Source organism: Amblyomma mixtum, chromosome 5 (assembly GCF_055824585.1).
Source record: "Amblyomma mixtum isolate Tamu chromosome 5, ASM5582458v1, whole genome shotgun sequence".
In the NCBI taxonomy this organism is placed as follows: Eukaryota; Metazoa; Arthropoda; class Arachnida; order Ixodida; family Ixodidae; genus Amblyomma; species Amblyomma mixtum.
This window is the reverse complement of record NC_143016.1, coordinates 173,205,462-173,229,511: the sequence shown is the minus strand read 5'-3', so window position 1 is coordinate 173,229,511 and position 24,050 is coordinate 173,205,462. Positions and strand designations below refer to the sequence as shown.

The 24,050-nt window shown below is 48.5% G+C and overlaps 7 non-coding genes across 7 annotated transcripts; all 7 read left to right on the top strand.

Annotated features, from left to right (window-relative positions):
* Positions 1-1,968: 1,968 nt before the first annotated feature.
* Positions 1,969-2,041, top strand: TRNAV-CAC (transfer RNA valine (anticodon CAC)). Its single transcript has one exon. It is a non-coding gene; the product is annotated as a tRNA-Val (tRNA).
* A 67-nt stretch (positions 2,042-2,108) lies between these two features.
* On the top strand, positions 2,109-2,181 carry TRNAV-CAC (transfer RNA valine (anticodon CAC)). Its single transcript has one exon. It is a non-coding gene; the product is annotated as a tRNA-Val (tRNA).
* Positions 2,182-10,628: 8,447 nt separating this feature from the next.
* TRNAV-CAC (transfer RNA valine (anticodon CAC)) lies at positions 10,629-10,701 on the top strand. Its single transcript has one exon. It is a non-coding gene; the product is annotated as a tRNA-Val (tRNA).
* A 67-nt stretch (positions 10,702-10,768) lies between these two features.
* On the top strand, positions 10,769-10,841 carry TRNAV-CAC (transfer RNA valine (anticodon CAC)). Its single transcript has one exon. It is a non-coding gene; the product is annotated as a tRNA-Val (tRNA).
* Positions 10,842-10,908: 67 nt separating this feature from the next.
* Positions 10,909-10,981, top strand: TRNAV-CAC (transfer RNA valine (anticodon CAC)). Its single transcript has one exon. It is a non-coding gene; the product is annotated as a tRNA-Val (tRNA).
* Positions 10,982-11,048: 67 nt separating this feature from the next.
* Positions 11,049-11,121, top strand: TRNAV-CAC (transfer RNA valine (anticodon CAC)). Its single transcript has one exon. It is a non-coding gene; the product is annotated as a tRNA-Val (tRNA).
* A 69-nt stretch (positions 11,122-11,190) lies between these two features.
* Positions 11,191-11,263, top strand: TRNAV-CAC (transfer RNA valine (anticodon CAC)). Its single transcript has one exon. It is a non-coding gene; the product is annotated as a tRNA-Val (tRNA).
* The last annotated feature ends 12,787 nt before the right edge of the window (positions 11,264-24,050 follow it).

Sequence of the window (24,050 nt, the reverse complement as noted above, 5' to 3'; positions counted from 1 at the left end):
CAAGGACAAAGTATTACGACCAATATACATGTGGCAAGAAGTGTTTTGGAGTGTTGCGATGGTTTTGATGGACGAGTTGCGATGATGCAGCTCGACCTAGCAAAAGCTTTTGATCGAGTGTGCCATGAAGTGCGTTTTAATCTCCTAGAATTTGTGAACATAGGAAGTGTTATTACAGAGGGAGTCAGAATGACTTACTCTGATTGTGCAGTGCGAATTATTATCAATAAGAATCTCACCGAAAGAGTGCCAGTGAAATCGTCTGTGAGGCAGGGCTGTCCATTATCCCCGTTGATTTTTGCTTTATACCTAGAGCCGTTATGCTTGAGCATGATACAGAACGAACTGGACTGGAACGACATTCCCGGCCATATCGCTTGAAGATCTTCAACAATTCAAGACTGCCATCGAAAATCATTTTCTTTTGTCATAACTGCCGTACTCCCCGCCCACCTCTCATGTAATACCCCTTAAATGGGGCCTTTGAGGACTTAATAAATGAATGAATGAATGAAAGGATACGCGGTTTCGCGCTGGAAGCAACGGAGGTAAAAATGCTTGCACACGCAGATGATGTCGCCATTTTTTTTAGAGACAAAAAAAGCGTTCAAGAAACTGTTAGTGGCGGCTGATTTCTGCGCTTAAACGGGGTGCCGTGTTAACTGGGAGAAATCATCTGGATTCTGGCACGGGGAGTGGGATCAAAAGCCTGAAGTGTTTGCCAATGTGCGATGGACAGCGCTGCCCTCAAAGTACTTGGGCGTACCACTTGGCCAATACAATGACACTGAGGAATACTGGAATAGGGAAATAGAGAATCTCAGAAGGAAAACACAAGCATGGAACGGCCGGAACCTATCTATGTTCACACGAGCGACTGTTTGCAACCTTTTCTTGGTTGCAAAAGTGTGGTATGTCTTGCAGGTATTGTTCATGTCGCGCGTAACCATACAAGAAATACATCGAATCTTTGCTGTTTTCGTGTGGGGAAGCACATGGGGACGTACCAGTCGGAAAAATCTGTTTCTTTCGGTTCGAAAAGGGGGAGTGGGGATTGTGCGTTTGTTTATCAGAAAGATTGTGTCGCGTTTTATTTTTCTGCGAGACCAGAATGATCCCTTTTTGTGTACTTTTGTGCAAGTGCGCCTGCGCAATGCTTTACATGAGTTTTTGGTGTCCTGTTCTGATAAAAGAACGACAGCCGTAAGAGGATTTTGGCGCGAAGTTATCGCGGCTTTTAACATGCTGAAAGTGCGCTTTTCTTTACATTATTTAAGTTATGTGCCGCGAAAGAAACTGTGTAAAGATTTGTTGGATGTCATGGTTCCTGCACCAGTGTATCGACAGCTTGGTTGCGGAGGCCCAGGGCAAGATGTTCTGAAAAGGGTGAAACGTATGCCAGTAAATCCTAACGTGAAAAGTTTTTTCTTCAAACTCCATACTAACACTCTGCCAGTTAAAACCTGGCTAGAACAAAAGGGCTTTTTTGTGCCATGGACGGTTAACTGTATGCTCTGCAAAAAGCCTGTGACAGTCGAGCATGTGCTTATAGAATGTTGGGATCCGGTATTCCATTGGGACATTCTACAAAGATCAATAAAGAAAGACCTGCCAATCACGCCGCATGGAATCCGGTTCTTAGCGGTAGAAGATGACCGAGATGTTCCTTATGACCTCATAATGCTACTGGGCCTCCACAGCATATGGAAAACCAGGATGTCAGTGAGAAATGCCGATGTGAACATTCGACCTGTCAGAGAAAATTTCATTGAAAGTGTTGTGCGTGTGCGGGAATGTTACCGAGCCCAATCGGAGCTACCCGAATGGCTTGGCGTGCTGGATGAACTTGCAGCCCTCAAGAAGTTTTAAACAACCACGTTGACCGTAGGCCGGTTCACGTGTTTTAGCAGTTTGTTTGTGTGTTTGGTTGTTATCGTTGTCAAAACAGGCAATAAAGAAAAAAAAAAAGCTTCCTTGGTGTAGTGGTTATCACGTGCGCTTCACACGAGCAAGGCCCCCGGTTCGATCCCGGGCGGAAGCACTTTTTTTACTCGCTGTAATATTTTTGAAAGGCACAAATGGGTATCCGCGAGGGCGGCTCTAAACCCGCTCCCGTGGTGTAGTGGTTATCACGTGCGCCTCACACGCGCAAGGCACCCGGTTCGATCCCGGGCGGAAGCCCTTTTTTTTTACTCGCTGTAATATTTTTTAAATGCACAAATGGGGATCCGCGAGGGCGGCTCTAAACCCGCGTCCGTGGTGTGGCCCAGCCGGGCCGCGGTATCAGGAGTACGATCAAACCGAACGAGGACTACCAGCAGATTTTGCCGCATTTGCCAACAGGTTCGAGTGTTTTGCATACTGTTTTTTTGCATGGCGACGTCCAAGCCAGGCCATACCGTGTTGAAAACTTTCGTGACGCTCTTGAGCGTCTGTTATTGCTGCCGGAAGTGGTTGCCCTCGGGGCATATCAGATGAATCATGTTTGGGCCGTGACATTCTGCAATGAAGAAGGAAAAAACAAAATGCTACAGGTGGAGGCGTTCAACGTCAAGGACCAGGCTGAAGCTGTTCTGGCTGCTACACGGCGTGCAAGACGACGACGTGAAGGCAGCTCTGGCGGCTTTTGGAAAAGTTACCGACATAACTCGGTACAAGTGTAGAGTCAAAGGCAGCTGCGTCGACAAGTCGTCTACTACGCGCTCAGTGACATTGAAGCTGAAGGTGGGCGTCACTATCGAGGACTTACCGCATCAGCTGCGAGTTGGAGAGGACGTCGCACTCGTCCACGTTCCTGGCAGAGCTCCGCTCTGCCTCCGGTGCCGCGGCACCGGACACATACCTCGGGAGTGCCGTGTGCCACGTTGCGGGCTCTGTCGTCGCTTCGGCCACGACGACGCCCAGTGCGTGCGAACATATGCTACCGTAGCTGGTCCTGGTCGTAGGGATACTACAGAGGAGCTCCTATTATCCTGTGCTCCTATTATCGCCGCTTCATTAGAAACTTCGCCCAGCTCGCCAGCCCTCTGACTCTCCTAACCCGTGCTGACACGTCATTTTCTTGGGGCAACGAACAACAGACTGCCTTCGACGAGTTACGACGCCTACTCCAATCACCGCCCATCCTGGCACATTTCGACGAAGATGCCGATACGGAGGTGCACACGGATGCGAGCAACGTCGGTCTTGGCGCCGTTCTAGTTCAGCGGCAAAACGGTGTCGACAAAGTAATTGCCTACGCCAGCCGCGCGCTGTCGCGTGCTGAGTTGAACTACTCTACCACGGAAAAAGAATGTTTAGCGGTAGTCTGGGCCGCCGCGAAGTTCCGCCCATACCTCTATGGCAGACCGTTTCGTATCGTCACCGACCACCACTCGCTGTGCTGGCTGAAAAATTTAAAGGACCCTTGCGGCCGCCTAGCACGTTGGGCATTACGCCTGCAGGAATTCGATTTCACCGTCACCTACAAGTCAGGCCGGAAACACACCGACGCTGATACCTTGTCACGCGCTCCCGTCGAACCTCCTCCGCAAGACACCACCGACGATGATAGCTTCCTTGGAGCGGTCAGCACATCTGAGCTCGTTTCCAGACAGCGTGCCGACGCCGAGCTCCGTCTGCTCATCGAACATCTCGAAGGTGGGTGCCCTGAGATACCACGAAACCTAGCTCGTGGACTATCGTCGTTCTGCCTGCGGAGAGGGGTGCTTTATAAAAAGAACTCTACTTCAAGTCCGACAACTTACCTGCTCGTCATACCGTCTGATCTGCGGGATGAAGTCCTCCTTGCCTGCCATGATGAACCGACTTCCGGCCACCTTGGAGTTACCCGCACCTTATCCCGAATCCGGCAGAACTATTACTGGCCCAACCTAACTTCAAGTGTCAAGCATTATGTCCGGACATGCCGGCAATGCCAGCGGCGAAAAAAACCCGCGCTCAAGCCTCCTGGACTGCTTCAGTGCATCGAGCCGCCACAAATACCATTCGACAGAGTCGGCATGGACCTTCTGGGGCCATTTCCTCTCTCGTATTCCGGCCACAAGTGGATCGTAGTCGCCACAGACTACTTGACCCGCTACGCTGAAACGAAGGCCCTGGCGCGAGGTACTGCCACCGAAGTTGCCCACTTCTTTATGCACGACATCGTGCTTAGACACGGCGCCCCATCGGCCGTCATTACTGACCGAGGCAAGGCGTTTACAGCCCGACTCCTACGTGACATCTTAGCGCTTAGCCATACTGCTCATCGACCGACAACAGCGTATCATCCCCAAACCAATGGTCTAACGGAACGGCTCAACAAAACATTGGCGGACATGATCTCGATGTACGTCGACGTTGAACACAAAGCCTGGGATGAGGTCTTGCCGTACGCCACCTTCGCATATAATACCGCGACGCAGGAAACCACCCAGTTCACCCCGTTCCGTCTCGTGTATGGCAGGGAGGTCCGCATGATGCTAGACGCCATGCTGCCGTACGGCGACGCAGAGCTTCCCCCTGAAGCTGGCCACTTCGTGGAGCAAGCAGAGCAGGCCCGTCAGCTGGCCCGCTTGCACATCAAGGACCAGCAATCCGCCGATGCCCGACACTATAACCTTCGGCACAGGGACGTGCACTACGAGCCGGGCGACCACGTGTGGGTGTGGACACCAGTGCGCCGCAAGGGATTGTGCGAAAAGCTTTTAAATAGGTATTTTGGCCCGTACAGAGTCCTGCGCCGCCTGAACAGCGTCAGCTACGAAGTTGTCCCCCATGGAACTGTGGTCGCCGGCCCTCAGCGTCAACGGCCTGAAATCGTGCATGTAGTGCGCTTAAAGCCGTACTTTTCGCGTGACTGAGCGCTGTGTTCACGCTGTTTCGTACCTTTTCCCCTTACCCCACGTGTGAACTTGACTGTCCCTGCATGTCATCTAGAGCGCACTGTATAATTCACCTCACCCCCAGTCTTTTTTTTTTTTGTTCTTCCTCCCCTCACTGTACATACCCCATTCCACATCGAGACGATGTTTGCTTTCGCGGGGGGGAATAATGCCACGCGCCTAACGCGCCGCGTGGCGTCCGCGCTGAGTCGCAGACGACGACGAAGCGGCAGTGGGCTCTCGTGGCGCGCTGTTCTGTTCTGTGTCGTGGAAGCTGGCTCCATAATTAAAAAAGGGCTCCCAGTCTTGGGTTCTTCTCGACGTCTACCTTCACGGCTCCTCTGGTCGTGACAATATTATGGACGAAGTCGACGCGGTAGAGGCGACCCGTGAGAGTCGGGAAGAAGCAGTACCGAAAAGCATAGCCTCAGAAAAAGCAATGTTTCCCACGGAACATGAGGCTGCCAACTCAGCAGAACCATCTGTGCCTGACACCAGAACTGAGGCGGAGGCGGGAAAAGCAGATGATGCTACGGTAGGTGCACCTGAGACGGTTTTGGAACAGACCGACGAGAAGGACGTTGACACGGAGACGCCCGCGGCGTCAACTTTGCCAGCGAAGAGGACGCACGATGAAGCTTATGACAAGGCGACGAACTACGACGGGACGGACCATGAGGAGCCTCTTCCCAAAGCGCCTCCTGTTCGACGTGCGGCCTACAAGCCCAAGCCGAACGTGCCACCTGATCGTAGGACTTCGTCGGCTGTCCCTCCGCCTTAGCGGAGGTGCCTTGCAGGGTCTTCGTGTTGGTAACCCGGTCTTCGATCGGGTTCAGTGCTGACACCGCCGTACTTTGCAAGCTGGAATGATTTTTGATGAGGTGAGCTGCAAACCGATGTCACTTCGAGAGCTGCGAATCCCAACCATTTTGATGGCTTCTCAACTAACATCTACGTTGCGTATTGCCACACTGAACGTGAGAGGTCTTTCTGCGCGAAGGAGGCAAAATCAGCTTAAACGTCTCTTGTTCGAAAACGAAATCGATCTGTTGGCTGTTCAAGAGACAAAAATTGAAAGCGAAGAGTTGACAGATGCGATGGCTGAAATTTACCGTGCTCAGTTCAGTGTTTGCGTGTGCCATGCAAAAGGAAAGTCGGGAGGGTGTCTCATTTTAAGTCGAAACTGCAAAGTCGCCGTGGAAACTGTATTTTCCTGTGAAAGTGGCCGGATTGTAGCATGCGATTTTTACTTTTCTGGTGTAGAGTGGAGAGCTGTGTGTGTATATGCACCTAATAGAATTCCCGAACGAGATGCCTTTTTTCGCCGTGTTCAACCTTTCCTGCTGACAGAAAAGCGTGTACTATTGCTTGGAGATTTTAACTGTGTGTGTAGACCTGAAGATAGAACAACGAACAAAACCCTGCGGGACACGAGTGCCGAGCTGCTGTTTGAGATGATTAATGAAGCAGAATTGGAAGACATTGGCATTATAATGCAAGGTGGAGAACAAGCACAGTACACGCATTTCCAAGGCGTTAGTCATGCAAGGCTGGACAGAATTTATCTTCCTTCTGAGGTTGTGCCCTTGTGTTCCCAGTACCAGACTGTGCACGTCAGCTTCAGAGATCATTCTTTAGTCGTGGTCACACTTGGGGAGAGGAAAAGGACTGTGAAGTTTAGTTGGGAATTATGGAAATTTAATGACACATTGTTGGAGGATGAGGAGTTTAGCAAGAAACTAAGACTCAGTCAAAAGCTTGTTAGAAAAAGAGACAGACTTTATACAAACATGGGAACAATTTAAATGCGACGTGAAAGTGGCCGCTATAGAAAGAGCATGTGTTTTAAAGCGTAAAGAAAAACAGCAAGAAAAGGAACTTCGTACCGAGCTTGATTTCATGCTCAGCATGGAAGGCGTCAAGCCGGGGTTGTACAGACAAGAAATAAAAGATACCAAAACTAAGCTTGAACTAATAGATGAAACGAAATATCGGGGTGCTGTGATAAGGGCGTGCAGCGAAAGATTTTGGCTTGGGGAGACGTCCACAAAAAGGGCGCTCAGCGACGAAAAACAGTATGCAGTTTCGAAAGAGATAAAGGAAATTTGTTATCGCAATGACGTAACTTCCGAATCTGAGCTGATTGAAAGGGCGTTTCTGGAATATTACCAAAACTTGTTCAGCCTTAAAACGCCCGATGTTGATGACTATAAAACTGCATTCCTGTCGCTAATGCCAAGAGTCGAGGAGGACCTGGCGCAGGTACTTGAGGAGCCCATAACGGCAGCAGAAATCGAAGCTGCAATACAGCAGCTGAGCTTAAAGAAGTCGCCTGGGCCGGACGGCCTCGGTGCCGCACTTTACAAGGCTTTTAAAACAGAAATGCAGCCCGTAATAAGCGAATGTTACGAAAGAAAGTTAACTCCGCCGTCTTTCCGAACCTCCCACGTGGTGTTGATCCCAAAATCGCGCGACCCGAGTAGGTTGCAGTCAGTTGAGTGTTACCGCCCAATAAGCTTAACTAACGTAGACTACAAAATTTATATGAAAGTGCTAGCCGGACGACTCCAAACAGTAATTAAAACTCTTGTTGGCCCACACCAGACCTGTGGCATAAAAGACAGATTCATTTTTACTAACATACACGTAGCTAGGAGTGTCCATGAATGCTGTGATGCAACGGAGGGTCGTGTCGCCATGATGCAACTAGACCTGCATAAGGCGTTTGATAAAGTTGTGCATGAAATTTTGTTCGTGCTTTTGGAACATGTGAATGTAGGATGTATCATCACTGATGGCGTGAAAATGGTTTATGATGGCTGTACATCAAGGTTCATAATTAATAACCGCCTGAGTAATAGTATTCCTGTCTTGTCGTCAGTGAGGCAGGGTTGCGCTCTTTCTCCACTGCTTTTTGCACTTTACCTGGAGCCCTTTTGTTTAAAGCTGTTAACTACGCAAAACATTTGAGGTTACGCCTTTTGTCACAATGAAGTGATGGTATTGGCATATGCAGATGATATAGCAGTGTTCTGCAGAGACCAGGAAAGTGTGCAAGAAGTGGTGAGAGAAGCCGTAAATTTTTGTGATGCAAGTGGCTGTGCGATAAGCTGGCAGAAATGTTTTGGTTTTTGGCATGGAAAGTGGCAGGCCACGCCAGAAGTATTCTGTCGAATGAAGTGGGTAGACACGCCAGGAAAGTACCTCGGCGTGCCGCTAACCAACTACAGAGAAAGCAAAGAATATTGGGCCCATGAAAACGAACGAGTCAAAGCTCAGACGAACAAATGGGGCGGTCACAACTTTTCCATGTTTGCAAGAGCTACGGTGTGCAACATGTTTTTAATAGCGAGGATTTTTATGTTCTGCAAGCGTTAACTTTGCCAAGGACTTCAGTGCAAAGGTTGCACAGAGTGTTTGCAACGTTTATTTGGTCGTCAACATGGGAACGTACCAGCCGATGCAATCTGTTCCATAAGGTGGGGAACGGGGGACTAGGATTATCAAAAGGGTGGAAATTTGGGCCGGTTGGTGCATGATCTGAGGATAAAAAACAGCGCAAACGGGTACGAAGCAGAGAGAGGGACACGACGCTAACAACCAAGTTTTATTGCACGTTCACAGGTTAAATACCACTCGTTCGTGCAAAAAAGAAAAAAAAAAGTCTTATGACTGCTATTCAAGTGACAAGCATCATTAAGGTGTTCCGTTATGTAGATGACTATCTAATTCTTTATAAAGAGGACGAGACAGCACGACAGCAACAACACGTTGGCCAAATCATTGACGTTTTCAAAGGAGAACTAAAAGGACTAGAAATAACGAGCGAACTCCCAGAAAACAGTTCTGCGATTCCTTGACTTGACGCTAACCTTTTTAGACAGTCATGTTTGTTGGCGGTACGGACAACGAAGCAAAAAGGGACTGCTTCCTTACACCTCAGCCCACTCCAAGATGATCAAACGGGGAATAGTGAAAGCAGCAATGAAAGCCGCATTGACAAGTTCTTGCCACCATGATGTACAAGCTAGTTTCGACGCCCAAATTTGTCGGCTGGAAGCGGCAGGTTACCCGACGCAGCTACTGTCTAGTGTCGCAGAAGGAGTACTGCAAGAGCTTAGAGGCAGGAAAAAGATCAAGGCCACATCACAAGAAAGGAAGCCGTATGCAGTAATTCCATACATTCATGGCTTTTCACGCAACCTCAAGAAGGTAGGCGAAAACGTTGTCGTAAAAGTGCTGATGTCAGCACCTAACAAGTTAAGGAGCATGTGTGCCAAGGTAAATAGTGAGCGAACGGGAAGGAAGCAGTGCCAAAAGAAGCACAAGAACATGCACGTGAAATGCATAAAAAACGTCGTCTATCAGATACCACTGTCATGCGGCACACCTACATCGGCCAAACCGGGCGCTGTTTAAATGAAAGGCTGCAAGAGCATAAAAGATCTTTGAAAGGCGCCCTCAGCAGTGAACTGGCAAGACATTGCCGAGGGCATGAATGTGCTCCACAACTTGGCAACACCACTATCATATCTACCTACCCAGACCAACGTACGAGAGAAATTGAAGGAGCCATCAACATTCGGCAAAATGGTGAAGAGTGCGTCAGCATCCCTTCCATTTCACTTCGCGACAACGAAATTTACTATCTATGTATGAATGCATAATCTCATGCCACGTGGTTTTTCGTCTATCACGCCTTCCCTCTTTCTCTTTTTTTCTTCTTTTTCCTTCCTTTTTTGCACGAACGAGTGGTATTTAACCTGTGAACGTGCAATAAAACTTGGTTGTTACGTCGTGTCCCTCTCTCTGCTTCGTCCCCGTTTGCGCTGTTTTTTATCCTCAGGATTATCAAATTTATTTATGAGACAGATAGTTACTAGATTCTTTTTCTTGGGTCAAGATAATAATTTTCTGCGCACTGTTATACAAGTGCGATTGTCAGAATCACTGCCTGATTATGTTGTGTCGTCCATATCTGCAGGTCGGAGTGGGTTAAGTGCTTTCTTGCAAGAAGTTGTTGCAGCAGTCCGTATTCTTCGGTCAAAATTTTCCGATGAGTATCTAGCCATTGTAACAAGGAAAAAGATGTACAAGGACCTGCTCGATGTGTTTCTGCCAGTGCCTCTTTATCGAAGTGCATATCTTTTGGGGCGCGAACGCGATGTGCTAAAAAGGGTCAAAAGATTGCCGGTGAAGCCTTCAGTGCGTTCTTTCTTTTTTCAATTGCATACTGGAACCCTCCCAGTGAAGGCATGGTTGCAGAGCAAAGGCCTTTTTGTACCTTGGTCAGTGGAATGTCTAATTTGCAAAAAAGTGGAAACTATAGAACATATCTTTCTCGATTGTCACGACGCTGTCTTTCTTTGGGATGTCTTGAAGCGCACCCTGAAAAAAGAGTTACCCTTGACGCCTTTTGGAATACGCTTCCTACCATGTGCATAACCAGGTGAAGTGCCTTGCGACCTGCTAATGTTGCTCTGCATGCATAGCCTATGGCGCACGCGAATGGATGTCAGGCATGAACATGTTGTTGTGCATCCTGCACATCAGTATTTCATCGAAAGCATCATGTACACACAGGAAGTTTTCGGACAGCGAGCGCCACAATCTGAGTGGTTGCCTGTCCTCGATCAACTAAAATCATTTAACCCATTTTATCATCGTGCACTAGCTAGAAACTGACCATTGCTTTTATTGGCATGTCATTCTATTTTTGGGTTTTGTTTTTCCGGCCAAGTCGGTAATAAAGAAGAAAAAAAAGCTTCCGTGGTGTAGTGGTTATCACGTGCGCCTCACACGCGCAAGGCCCCCGGTTCGATCCCTGGCAGAAGCCCTTTTTTTACTCGCTGTAATATTTTTGAAATGCACAAATGGCAATCCGCGAGGGCGGCTCTAAACCCGCTTCCGTGGTGTAGTGGTTATCACGAGCGCCTCACACGCGCAAGGCCCCCGGTTCGATCCCGGGCGGAAGCACTTTTTTTACTCGCTGTAATATTTTTGAAAGGCACAAATGCGTATCTGCGAGGGCGGATCTAAACCCGCTTCCGTGGTGTAGTGGTTATCTCGTCCGCCTCACACGCGCAAGGCCCCCGGTTTGATCCCGGGCGGAAGCACTTTTCTTACTCGCTGTAATATTTTTGAAATGCACAAATGGGTATCCGCGAGGGCGGCTCTAAACCCGCTTCCGTGGTGTAGTGGTTATCACGTGCGCCTCACACGCGCAAGGCCCCCGGTTCGATCCCGGGCGGAAGCACTTTTTTTTTACTCGCTGTAATATTTTTGAAAGGCACAAAAAGGTATCCGCGAGGGCGGCTGGAAACCCGCTTCCGTGGTGTAGTGGTTACCACGTGCGCCTCACACGCGCAAGGCCCCCGGTTCGATCCCGGGCGGAAGCACTTTTTTTACTCGCTGTAATATTTTTAAAAGGCACAAATAAGTATCCGCGAGGGCGGCTGTAAACCCGCTTCCGTGGTGTCATTCCACTTCCGGCTTCCGTGGGGGACGGTCGTGTGATGGGAAGCTCTGAGCGCGCTTCGTTATCGGTCATGTCTGGCCGAGGTTTCGGTGAGCGACGCCCACCAGTGGGCTATCGCTTAGTTTTGCCTACGCTGCCTTCGGGTGACGCAATGAAGACAGCGGTTTTCCTTCACTGCGACATTGCCGGGCGGCCTTATCGCATACAGGATTTTCGTGAGCCTTTGGAAACTGCCGGTGTTTACCTTTCGTGGCTGGCATTGGGGCCTTTCAAATGTCGCATGTGTGGATGTTGAAGCTGAAAACTGCGGAAGCGAAGGAACGACTGCTGACAGAAGGAGCACTTGAAGTGAAAAAACGCTATTGTGCGGTCATTGACCCCAAAAAACGTGAGTTGGCCTTCAGGGTGCACTGGGTGCCCTTCTACGTGTCGAATGAGTCTGTGCAGAAAGCTTTTGAAGAATTCGGAGATGTGACACACGTCACTCGCGAGCAGTGCAACAGTCCGGGTTTCGAAGACGTCGAATCGACAACCCGTCTGGTGCGTATGGTTCTGAAGGAGGGGCTCTCTATCGATGACTTACCCCACATGCTCAAGTTTTACGGAGGTCAAGTGTTAGTGGTGGTGCCTGGACGTCCACCAATATGCCTACGGTGTAAGAGGACGGGGCTATACGACACGACTGCCGCACGCCAAAATGCAGTTTGTGTCACGCCTTCGGACACGAACGGGAAGGATGCGTCCGCACGTATGCGCGTGTGGCCACGGGTACTGCTCCGGCGCAAGACGACGGGAGCGAGCTGCTCGTGGACCAGGAGGAACTGGAGAACGCCGGAGCCCCGCCCCCTTCAGGACTCAGCGACGGCCCTGCTTCCCAGCAGCCGGAGCTGCCCGCTGGCGACGAGAAGTCACGAGGTGACCCCGCTGCAGAAACGACTGGCAAGAAGGCGGATGCTGCTGCGGCGCCAGAAGAGCCAACGAGGGCGAGCACTTCAGGCGACCACGACTCCGAGGCACCGATGGATGCGACAGTCACTTCCATTAAGCGACCTCGTCACTACGAAAAGGCATCGGCTACGGAACGAGAACATCGTCGGCTAGAAAGGTATTGGAGAGGGGAGGGAGCCAAGAAAGGCAAGTTAGCCTTGTCGCGGTCCTCGTCGCTCACTCGCGACGAGAGACCGAAACAGTGAGCTTTAGTCACTGTTGTTTGTTTGCTGTGTGCACGCTATGGCTTATTTGAAGAAACCGCTAAAAGTTGGCACTCTGAACGTACGAGGGCTTGCCTCAAAGCGTAAGCAAGTGCAGTTGAACCGACTGTTCGGGGAGTTAGATCTAGATATCGCGGCTATTCAAGAAACAAAAGTTGAGGATGAGCAGCAAACGGATAACATGGTGCTTGGTTTTCGGTCACAATTCAATGTTTGTGTAAGCCATGCGGCTGGTTTGTCGGCTCGATGCAGTCTTTTCCTGAGGAAAAAAATTACCGACGATTACGTTACTTCCGAATGCGAAATTTGAGCGCAGCAAATAAGCTGTTTCACCTTTTCGATAGATTGAGGCAAAGAAATCGAGCAACACATGTATGCGCTATCACAGAATTTTTTTTTAGCAGACGGAGGACTTCCATCGGTCGTCTCGCTCATGGCTCAGAAAGAACTGGCAGATAATTTCGCAGTGGCGAACGGCAGCGGCAATTTCGGCTCGGGCGGTGCACATATACAGATCCGCCGCCACCGATCTGGCTCTCTGATTGCCACCGCACAGGGGTTGCATTGGAGGAGGAGCGAAGAAAGGAATTAAGTTCGAGCCGGCGCTTTGACAACCGGAGACTCGCAGGAAGAGGGGGGAGGGGGGCGGCGTGTACACCCAGCGGCAAACGATGGGGGCAGAAGCGCGCGCAGCAAGCGGACAACACGATAAAGGGAGGAGGGAAGAGATAGCAGCGACTGACTGATGCCGCTGACGCCGATAGTGAGTCAACCCCAGCTGCGGATGAAAGGGGGGCGGAGCTGGTTACGAGGCCGACGCCGACGACGACGCGAAACCCAGGAACGGACGCCAAAGAGCTGCGCTCTAAAACATAGGCATAGTAGAGGAACAAATAATAACTTGTGCAAGGGGGCGGTTCATTGTGTGTGATTTCACATATGAAAATTTCGCCGTGAGGGTTGTTGTCCTGTATGCTCCCACGATACAAAAGGAACGGCGCGGATTTTTTGAACAGTTAGCCTCGTTCCTTGAATGCAATCGAGTGCTCATATTATTGGGAGATTTCAATTGTGTTTTGGACCCTAAAGATCGTTCAAATGTAAAGGATGTAAAAGACCCGAGTGTTGATTTGTTGAAGAGTGTCCTGAACGAGTGCAGCTTGGAGGACGTAATAGGCCTCGTGAAAAGTCAGAATCATGTGCATTTTACGCATTTTCAGGGTAGTAGCCACGCACGATTGGATAGAATATATGTGTCGCCGGAGTTTTCGCCTTACTGTGAGCAGTATGAAGTGAAGCAAGTGTCATTTAGTGACCACTGCCTAGTTGCGGTAACTTTGGGAGGAAGGAAACAGCGTAAAGCAAGAATGAACTGGGATATGTGGAAACTAAACTCAAGGCTTATAGAAGACGACATATATGTAAGAAAAGTTAAGGAAAGCATGGATATGTTTAATAATATTAAAACAGGACGGATTGAATCTTGGGAATGCAGGAGTTGAAAATGCATGCCATTCAGCGTTCAACCATAAGAAAATATGAGGAAAAAAAGAAGAAAAGCAATTGCGTGAGCTTTTGGCGAATTTAGGGCACGAAGAGGAAAAAACGCCGGGCATGTTCATGCATGATATAAAAGGCGTCAAAGTTAGGCTAGAAGCTTTAGATGCTCATAAGTACAGAGGAGCAGCGATAAGAGCACGCACGGAAAAATGGCTTACTGGTGAAATGCCTACAAAACGCGCGCTCACAGATGAAAAGCGGTACGCGCGGTCAAACGAGATATCAGTTATCGAATACAAAGGACAGATCCTCAGTGAACAAAGTGGAATTTCGAGTGCTTTCGTGGAACAGTACCGTGAGCTGTTTGCACGCAAAGCAAAGCACCAAGTGAAGAAGGGTTTCGGGAAAACTTTTTGCCACTTATGCCAATAATAGGAAATGAGATTACTGAAGAACTAGAGAGCGAAATAAGTATTAAGGAAATAGAGACAGCAATTGATGAATTGAATGCCGGAAATTTGCCGGGACCTGACGGTTTGACTGCTGTCTTTTACAAGAGCTTTAAATATGACATTGCTGCTATGCTCTATAAGCTTTTCAAAGAGTGTTTTGAGGTTGGTAGGCTGCCACCTTCGTTTAGCAATGCTCATACGGTCTTAATTCCTAAGACAGATGACCCTGCCAAGCTGGTAAAAGTAACAAGCTATAGACCGATCACGTTAACAAACGTTGATTATAAAATCCTGATGAAAGTGTTAGCTAAGCGATTGCAATACGTCATAAAAGATATTGTAGGGCCTCACCAAACGTGTGGTATAAAAACAAGAAGCATATTTAAAAATATTCATGTAGCACGCAGCGTGCTCGAGTGCTGCGATGCTTTAAATAAGAAAGTGGCTATGGTTCAAATTGACTTTGAAAAAGCATTTGATCGGGTGTCTCATGAAATACTGTATTGTTTGTTGGAACATATTGGTATTGGTTCGGTTGTTCTCAATGGGGTAAAAATGGCTTATGCATGTTGCTCGACACGACTTATGGTAAACAAAATATTATCTGAAAGAATTGATGTGAGGGCATCTGTTCGACAAGGATGTCCACTGTCCCCTCTACTTTTTGCAATTTATTTGGAGCCTTTTTGTAGGATGATAACTGCGAGCGAGCACATCCGAGGTTTTAGGTTGGGAGCGTGTGAGATGAGAATACTGGCGTATGCAGATGATGTTGCCCTCTTTTGTGAAGATCGCAAAAGTATTGTAGAAGCGTTACAAGTAGCCGAAAGGTTTTGCAGGCAAACTGGTAGCGCTGTTAATCTCGATAAAGGTCTCGGAGTCTGGCATGGGCAATGGGACTTAGAACCAGAATTGTTCTGCGGGGTCCGATGGGCTACATCTCCCGGAGTTTATTTGTGAGTGCCGCTGGACAGATATGGGGAAAATACCGATTACTGGAATGAAAAAGCGGAAGAAATGCGGGACCGGACCAAGGGATGGATGGGCCGTAATCTTTCTATTTTCGCGCGCGCAACTGTATGTAACACCTTTCTTGTGGCAAGGATCATGTATTTACTTCAAGTATTATATTGTGCACGAGCCAATATCAAAAGGTTTCATCGGGTTTTTGCGGTCTTCATTTGGGCGTCTAATTGGGAACGAATTCGCAGAGATAATCTCTTTCGGAGAGTAAAGGTCGGGGGACTGTCTCTAATGCATCTCTATGTACGGCAGATTGTTTTAAGGTTTTGTTTCCTGCGTGTCCAAAATGACCCCTTCCTGCGAACATTCATACAAATCATGTTATCCAGTGCACTTCCAGATTTCATTGTCTCTTCGTGCAATGCTCGGCGGTACACAGTGTCTCGCTTCCTGCGAGAGATTGTGTGGTCGTTCAGGTTTTTGCAAGTGCGGTCCTCGCTAGAGTATTTAGCGAATGTAACGCCGAAGCGCTTATACAAGGATCTTATTGAACAGTTGTTTCCAGCGCCACTGTACAGAACCTTATACTGTGAAGGCCCTGGGAAAGACGTTCTCAGGCGAGTTAAAAAGATGACTGTTGCACCTGGCGTCAAAACATTCTTTTTTAAATTACACACAGGAACGCTACCAGTAAAAACATGGCTAGAGGAAAAGGGCCTTTTTGTTCCTTGGGGCTCGAACTGTCTCCTGTGTCGAAAACCGGAGACGGCAGAACATGTGTTCCTGGATTGTTGGGATGCGGTGTTCTACTGGGATGTTTTGCAAAGAACCCTAAAAAAGGACTTACCATTGACACCGCGCAGAATTCGGTACTTGACCACTGAATGTGATGTTGCACAGTATGACCAGATTATGTTATTGAGCCTTCACAGCATTTGGAGGAGAAGAATGGCTGTAAGACATTGTGACTTGGATGCACGATCGGCATGTGGTTATTTTGTGGAACATGTGTATAAGTTAAGAGAAGTCTTGAAGCAACAGGATTGCGCGGATGATGTATTGAGTCTGATGGACCAACTTGTGTTAATGAAAGTCCATTAGACACGGTTGTCTGCCAAGGGGCACGGCAACTACGATATTTTACTAATGTATTCATTCATGCAATAAAGAAAAAAAAGCCGCTATATCTCAGTGGCAGAACGCTGGTCTCGTAAACCAGCGGTCGTGAGTTCAATCCTCACTGGCGGCTCGAGGTTGGCGTTATTTTTTTTTTCTTTTCTCATTAGATGAACTTCCATGTATTGACGACTTCTTGAAACTGAGATAATTGGGCGCGAATCGGCGACGCTGAAAGCGCATGCTTTGGTTACACCTGGACTACGCTCTGCATCTGCGAAAGCGCCTGAAACATTTAGTAAAGACAATATAAGCGCCGCTATAGCTCAGTGGGAGAGCGCTGGACTCTTAAACCAGCGGTCGTGAGTTCAATCCTCACTGGGGGCTCGAGGTTGGCGTTAGTTTTTTCTTATTTTCTCATTAGATGAACTTCCGTGTCTTGACGACTTCTGCAAACTGAGAATAATTGGGTGCGAATCGGCGACGCTGAAAGCGCATTCTTTGCTTACACCTGGACTACGCTGTGCATCTGCGAGAGCGCCTGAAACATTTAGTAAAGACAATATAAGCGCCGCTATAGCTCAGTGGCAGAGCGCACCCGGCAGTCAGGCACAGTTTACTCATTTCCAGGGTGAAAGCCATGCCAGGCTCGATCGCACATACACATCAGTGCATCTGGCGCCGCTCTGCGAAAACTACGAAGTCATTCCAGTATCCTTCTCTGACCACTGCATGGTTTCCTTCACCTTAGGATCAAAATTAAATTAGGTGAGATTTAATTGGGATTTATGGAAATTTAAAGCCAAACTTCTGGACGACAACAGCTTCGTTTGCGAGGTAAATAATTTACTGAAGTCATTGCATGTGTCTGGAGCCGAAAGCTGGTTGGAAAGGTGGGAAGGTTTCAAAAATGACGTAAAAATGAAAGCTATTGAGAGAGCAAGCATACTAAGACGCGAAGAAAGACAGAAAGAAAAGAAATTGCACAGCCAGTTGAAACTATTGCTGAACATAGTCTGAGCAGCCTGGTTTATGCATGAACCAGATAAAGGAAGTTAAAAGAAAGCTAGAGCAGGCCAATGAAGATAAGTACCGAGGGGCCGTTGTGCGGGCACGCACTGAGCGATTATGGATGGGTGAGGCGCCCACTAAGCGGTCACTGAGCGATGAAAAGAGCTATGCCTCGAAAAAAGAAATACAAAAAATAATGTACAGAAATGAAGAAACCACTGATCCAGATAAGATAAAACGCGCCCTTTTTGAGCAATATCAAGCTTTGCTAGGACAGGAGCAAGTGAAGAAGGACGGCTTTGAACGTGACTATTTGCGATTAATGCCCAAATTAGATGAGAGTGAGAAGGAAAGACTTGAAGCTCCAATCAGTATGACAGAAATAGAGAAATCAATTGACCAGATAAATGCCAGGAAGTCCCCTGGGCCCGACGGCCTGGGTGCCGCTTTCTATAAAGCCTTTAAAGATGAACTAAGTCAGGTCCTGCATAGAGTAATCGAAGAAGCCTATGAAAGAAAACGATTGCCGCCATCTTTCAAAGCTGCCCACGTTGTATTGATCCCGAAGTATGAGGATTCAGCAAGGCTGCTTTTGGTGGGGTCTTATCGGCCGATAAGCCTCACCAACGTAGATTACAAAATCCTGATGAAAGTTTTGGCGAGAAGGACACAGAGCGTCATTAAAGACCTAGTGGGACCACACAAAACTTGTGGAATACAAGGACGAAGTATTATGACCAATATACATGTGGCGATAAGTGTTTTGGAGTGTTGCGATACTTTTGATGGACGAGTTGCGATTATGCAGCTCGACCTAGCAAAAGCATTTGATCGAGTGTGCCATGAAGTGCTTTTTAATCTCCTAGAATTTGTTAACATAGGAAGTGTTATTACAGAGTGAGTCAAAATGGTTTACTGTGATTGTGCAGTGCGAATTATTATCAATAAGAATCTCACCGAAAGAGTGCCAGTGAAATCGTCTGTGAGGCAGGGCTGTCCATTATCCCCGTTGCTTTTTGCTTTATACCTAGAGCCGTTATGCTTGAGCATGATACAGAACGAACTGGACTGGAACGACATTCCCGGCCATATCGCTTCTCTTGAAGATCTTCAACAATTCAAGACTGCCATCGAAAATCATTTTCTTTTGTCATAACTGCCGTACTCCCCGCCCACCCCTCATGTAATACCCCTTAAATGGGGCCTTTGAGGACTTAATAAATGAATGAATGAATGAAAGGATACGCGGTTTCGCGCTGGAAGCAACGGAGGTAAAAATGCTTGCACACGCAGATGATGTCGCCATTTTTTGTAGAGACAAAGAAAGCGTTCAAGAAACTGTTAGAGTGGCGGCTGATTTCTGCGCTAAAACGGGCTGCCGTGTTAACTGGGAGAAATCATCTGGATTCTGGCACGGGGAGTGGGATCAAAAGCCTTAAGTGTTTGCCAATGTGCGATGGACAGCGCTCCCCTCAAAGTACTTGGGTGTACCACTTGACCAATACAATGACACTGAGGAATACTAGAATAGGGAAATTGAGAATCTCAGAAGGAAAACGCAAGCATGGAACGGCCGGAACCTATCTATGTTCACACGAGCAACTGTTTGCAACCTTTTCTTGGTTGCAAAAGTGTGGTATGTCTTGCAGGTATTGTTCATGTCGCGCGTAACCGTACAAAAAATACATCGAATCTTTGCTGTTTTTGTGTGGGGAAGCACATGGGAACGTACGAGTCGGACAAATCTGTTTCTTTCGGTTCGAAAAGGGGGAGTGGGGCTTGTGCATTTGTTTATCAGACAGAGTGTGTCGCGTTTTATTTTTCTGCGAGACCAGAATGATCCCTTTTTGTGTACTTTTGTGCAAGTGCGCCTGCGCAATGCTTTGCCTTAGTTTGTGGTGTCCTGTTCTGATAAAAGAACGACAGCCGTAAGAGGATTTTGGCGCGAAGTTGTCACGGCTTTTAACATGCTGAAAGTGCGCTTTTCTTTAGATTATTTAAGTTATGTGTCGAGAAAGAAACTGTAGAAAGATTTGTTGGATGTCATGCTGGTTGCGGAGGCCCAGGGCGAGATGTTCTGAAAAGGGTGAAACGTATGCTAGCAAATCCTAACGTGAAAAGTTTTTTCTTCAAACTCCATACTAACACTCTGCCAGTTAAAACCTGGCTAGAACAAAAGGGCATTTTTGTGCCATGGACGGTTAACTGTATGCTCTGCAAAAAGCCTGAGACAGTCGAGCATGTGTTTATAGAATGTTGGGATCCGGTATCCATTGGGACATTCTACAAAGAACAATAAAGAAAGACCTGCCAATCACACCGCATGGAATGCGGTTCTTAGCGGTAGAAGATGACCGAGATATTCCTTATGACCTGATCATGCTACTGGGCCTCCACAGAATATGGAAAACCAGGATGTCAGTGAGAAATGCCGATGTGAACATTCGACCTGTCAGAGAAAATTTCATTGAAAGTGTTGTGCGTGTCATTCTGTTTCCGGCAGCCGAGCTGAACGGATCGCAGGGTCATGGGCTCCAGGGGAGCGGTGATAGCGGCCTTTGACGGCCGCGGAAACAGGATCATGACTGCGGTGATAAGGATTACCAGATTATTTTGCCGACACTGCCAACAAGACGTGTTGTTTTCAACACCGTTTTTCTTCACGGCGAAGTGCGAGCGAGGCCGTTCCGGGTCGAGGACTTCCGTGACGCCTGGCCGAGACCGGTACGCTCCCCGACGTGGTCGCGTTGGGGGCGCACCAAATCAACCACGTGTGGGCGGTTACCCTGCGGAACACGGAGGCAGCAAAGAAGTTGCTCGCCTTCAACGAGCTGCAAGTTAAGAAACGCCGCTGCCTCATTATCGACCCGGAAGACCAGCAGGTAAAGCTGCGGCTACACTGGATGCTTCACGGTGTGGCCGACGACGACATCCGGACGGCATTCGCGGCGTTTGGCAAAGTGACCGACGTTACGCGTGAGCGGTGGCGGATACAAGGCGTCAATGACAAGAGCTCAACGACAAGAATGGTCCTACTGAAGTTGAAGCCCGGCTTGAAAGTGGAAGACCTGCCACACCAGGTACGTGTCGCCGGAGAGTTGGCTCTTGTCGTGGCGCCTGGGCGTCCAATGCAGTGCTTGCGCTGCCATGGTACAGGCCACGTGCGGCGTGAATGCAAGGTTCCCCGCTGTACGAAATGCCGGCGGTACGGCCACGCGGATAATGAGTGTGTCCGCACTTACGCGGTGGCTACGGGCGGGGCGTCGAAAGACGACTCTGCGGAACTCCTGATGGATGTAGTCGAGGCCGAAGAATCTGCGAAAGGCATAGAGGAACCCGAAAAGCAAGCAGGATCGACGGGCTTTTCGGGACCCTCCAGCAGTGATGCCGGACGCAAACCTGAAGGGGCAGAACCTTCTAGAAAGGAGACGGAGGCGTCGAGCGGTGAAGTAAGCGTGCCAGCGCTCCAAGAAACCGAGCCAGCGACTCTGACAGAGGAGAACCTTGACCAGAGCGGCGCCCGCACGACCGGCGTCCCTGCCCCAGCGAAGCGGCCACACGCCCAGACCGGAGCCGAAGACGACAAGGCGGAAGCCCCCAGCGTCGAGGAGCCGCCGGCAAAAACGACCCAAGGACGGCGGTCCTCCATCCGGCCACGACCAAATGTGTCGACGGAGAGGAGAGCCCTTGACAAGCCGCCCCCGCAGCCAGGCCTGTTACCAGCACCGGATGGCTCCGGTGTCAATGATGTCGTCTAGCCAAGCGCTAGACCATGTTCCCGGCCTCTTTCTTCTGCATTAAAATGGCTCATGCGTTCCCCATGAAAGTCGGTACACTTAATGTCAGGGGACTGGCAAGTAAGAAGAAGCAGAGCCAGGTGAACCGCCTTTTAACTGAGCATGACATTGACGTCCTGGCAGTGCAGGAAACGAAAATTGACGGGGAAGAAGAGACCGGGAGCATGGTGCGACGTTTCACGTCTAGGTTTTTTGCAGTTGTCGCCCACGCTGTAGGAACGTCTGCGGGTTGTGTCATCTTTGTAAAGAATGTACCGGGACTTGAGGTTCAGGCATATACGGCGTGTTTTGGTTGACCTCCTGTACGACAAAACATATTGGCGCATCATTTGTGTGTACGCCCCAAATGCGGTGGATGAGAGGACAGCGTTTTTTCAAAGCGTACAAAAGCACTTCAGTTGTGAGAAATCCCTGATCGTCATGGGTGACTTCAATTGCGTTCTGAGAGGCTGTGACAAAACCAGTGCAAGGGCATTTAGGGACAGAAGTACTATCAGAAATTATAGACACATGCAACCTCGATGATGTGGCCGAATGTTTAGAAGGCGAGCGTTGTGTGAGACTCACACATTTTCAACGGTCAAGCCATGCACGGCTAGATCGCATTTATGTGTCACCGAACGTTATTTCAAAATGCAGTCGCTACAATGTAGTACCGGTATCATTTTCGGATCAGTGTTTAGTGCAGTGTGGGATAGGGACAAAGAAACGAGGAAATCAGTTTTCTTGGGAGATGTGGAAATTAAATATTAAGCTCATTACAGACGACATATTTAGCAGGAAAGTAGACGAAGAAATCAGTAAATTAAAGCCGAGCGGGGAACTGAAAGTATGGCGGCAGTGGGAACTTTGCAAACAACAAATAAAAATAGCAGCAATCGAAAGGTCAAGCTGCATACGACAAGAGGAGAAGCGTGAGGAGGACAATTTAAGATCTTTACTACCTAGACTTCTCGAAAGAGAAAGCGAAGAGCCTGGCAAATGGATGGATGACAGTAGGAAAATAAAACATAAGATTAAACCCTTTGAAGAAGAACGCTAACGTGGCGCACTGGTGCGGGCTAGGGCGCAAGATATAGCTGTTGGGGAGACACCTTCAAAACGAGCGCTAGGAATGGAAAAAACGCATGCTCAACGAAACCACATTGAAAAGATTGAATGGGGCGGGGCGTTATCTGGAGAAAGCGGGCATATCCAGCAGGCATTTCTTGAATATTATCAGGCGCTGTTTGCAAAGCAAGAAGTGAATGTGAGCGCATTCAAGGAAAAGTTTCTTGGCGCTTTGCCGCGATTAGATGACGAACAGAAAGAAAGGCTGGAGCTGTCGATAACTGCGTCGGAGGTCGAGCAAGCGATAGAAAATTTGAACCTGGGAAAATCTCCTGCACCTGATGGGTTAAGCGCCGCTTTTCACAAAGCATATAAACACGAAATAGTGCCAGTACTGACAGCAGTTTTTAACGAAGCCTACAAAGAAAATGAATTGCCCCCGTCTTATGGTAAATCCCATACAGTGCTAATCCCTAAATCCGATGACGCAGAAAAGTTAAAGCAGGTCACAGCATATCGTCCTATCGTCCTCACAAACGTAGATTATAAAGTTTTTATGAAGATTTTAGCCCGTAGACTACAGTCAGTAATTCAAGATATAGTCGGTCCCCACCAGACGTGTGGGATCAAGGGACGCTCTATTGTTTCCAATATTCATAGAGCGAGGTGTGTGCTGGATTGTTTTGATAACACAAACAGCTGTGTAGCCATCCTTCAGCTAGATCTTGAGAAGGCATTTGATTGTGTTTCGCACGATATCTTGTTCTGCATACTCGACCATGTGAATGTAGGGTCCATTATTTGCGAGGGAGTGGCCTTGGCGTACCGGTGCTGCACGACAAGATTAATTAAGTTTGGGGGCCCCCATTAGCCTGCAGCGTTCGGTGCGCCAGGGTTGTCCCCTCAGCCCTCTTCTATTCTGCATTTACATTGAAGCGTTATGTTTAAATATCATGGAAAGTGAAAAAATTCGAGGCTTCCAGCTACAGGCGGCAGAAGTTAAGCTGCTGGCTTATGCGCATGATATCGCGGTGTTCACAGTGAACCGGGAAGATATAACCGAGGCCGTGGCATGCGTGAAAGAATTCACCAAGATCACCGGTAGTAAAGTGAATTGGTCAAAGTCCCTGGGGCTTTGGCACGAAGAATGGCCAACGAAGCCCGGCAATTTTGCAAACGTGTCCTGGGTGACGACCCCAGTAAAGTACTTAGGCGTCCCACTGGACGGTTATCGCGATAGCGATTCGTACTGGAAAGCACAGACGCAAGCCACGGGTGAAATGGCGGAGAGGTGGAAAGGGCGACACCTTTCAATTTTCGTAAGGGCCACAGTGTGCAATCTGTTCTGTATGTCTAGGCTGTGGTACGTGATGCAAGTGTTGCATTGTGCAAGGATGAACGTACAGAGACTGCACCGGATCTTTGCCGTTTTTGTGTGGGCTGCGGACTGGGAACGCTGCAGCCGGACCAATTTGTTTAGGCGGATGAAGGATGGTGGCCTGAGTCTGTGACCCTTATTTCTGCGGCAGATTGTAAGCAGATTTTGTTTTGTGCGCGATGTAAGCGATCCGTTTTTGCGCACTGTGTGCCAATTAAGGCTCGGAAAT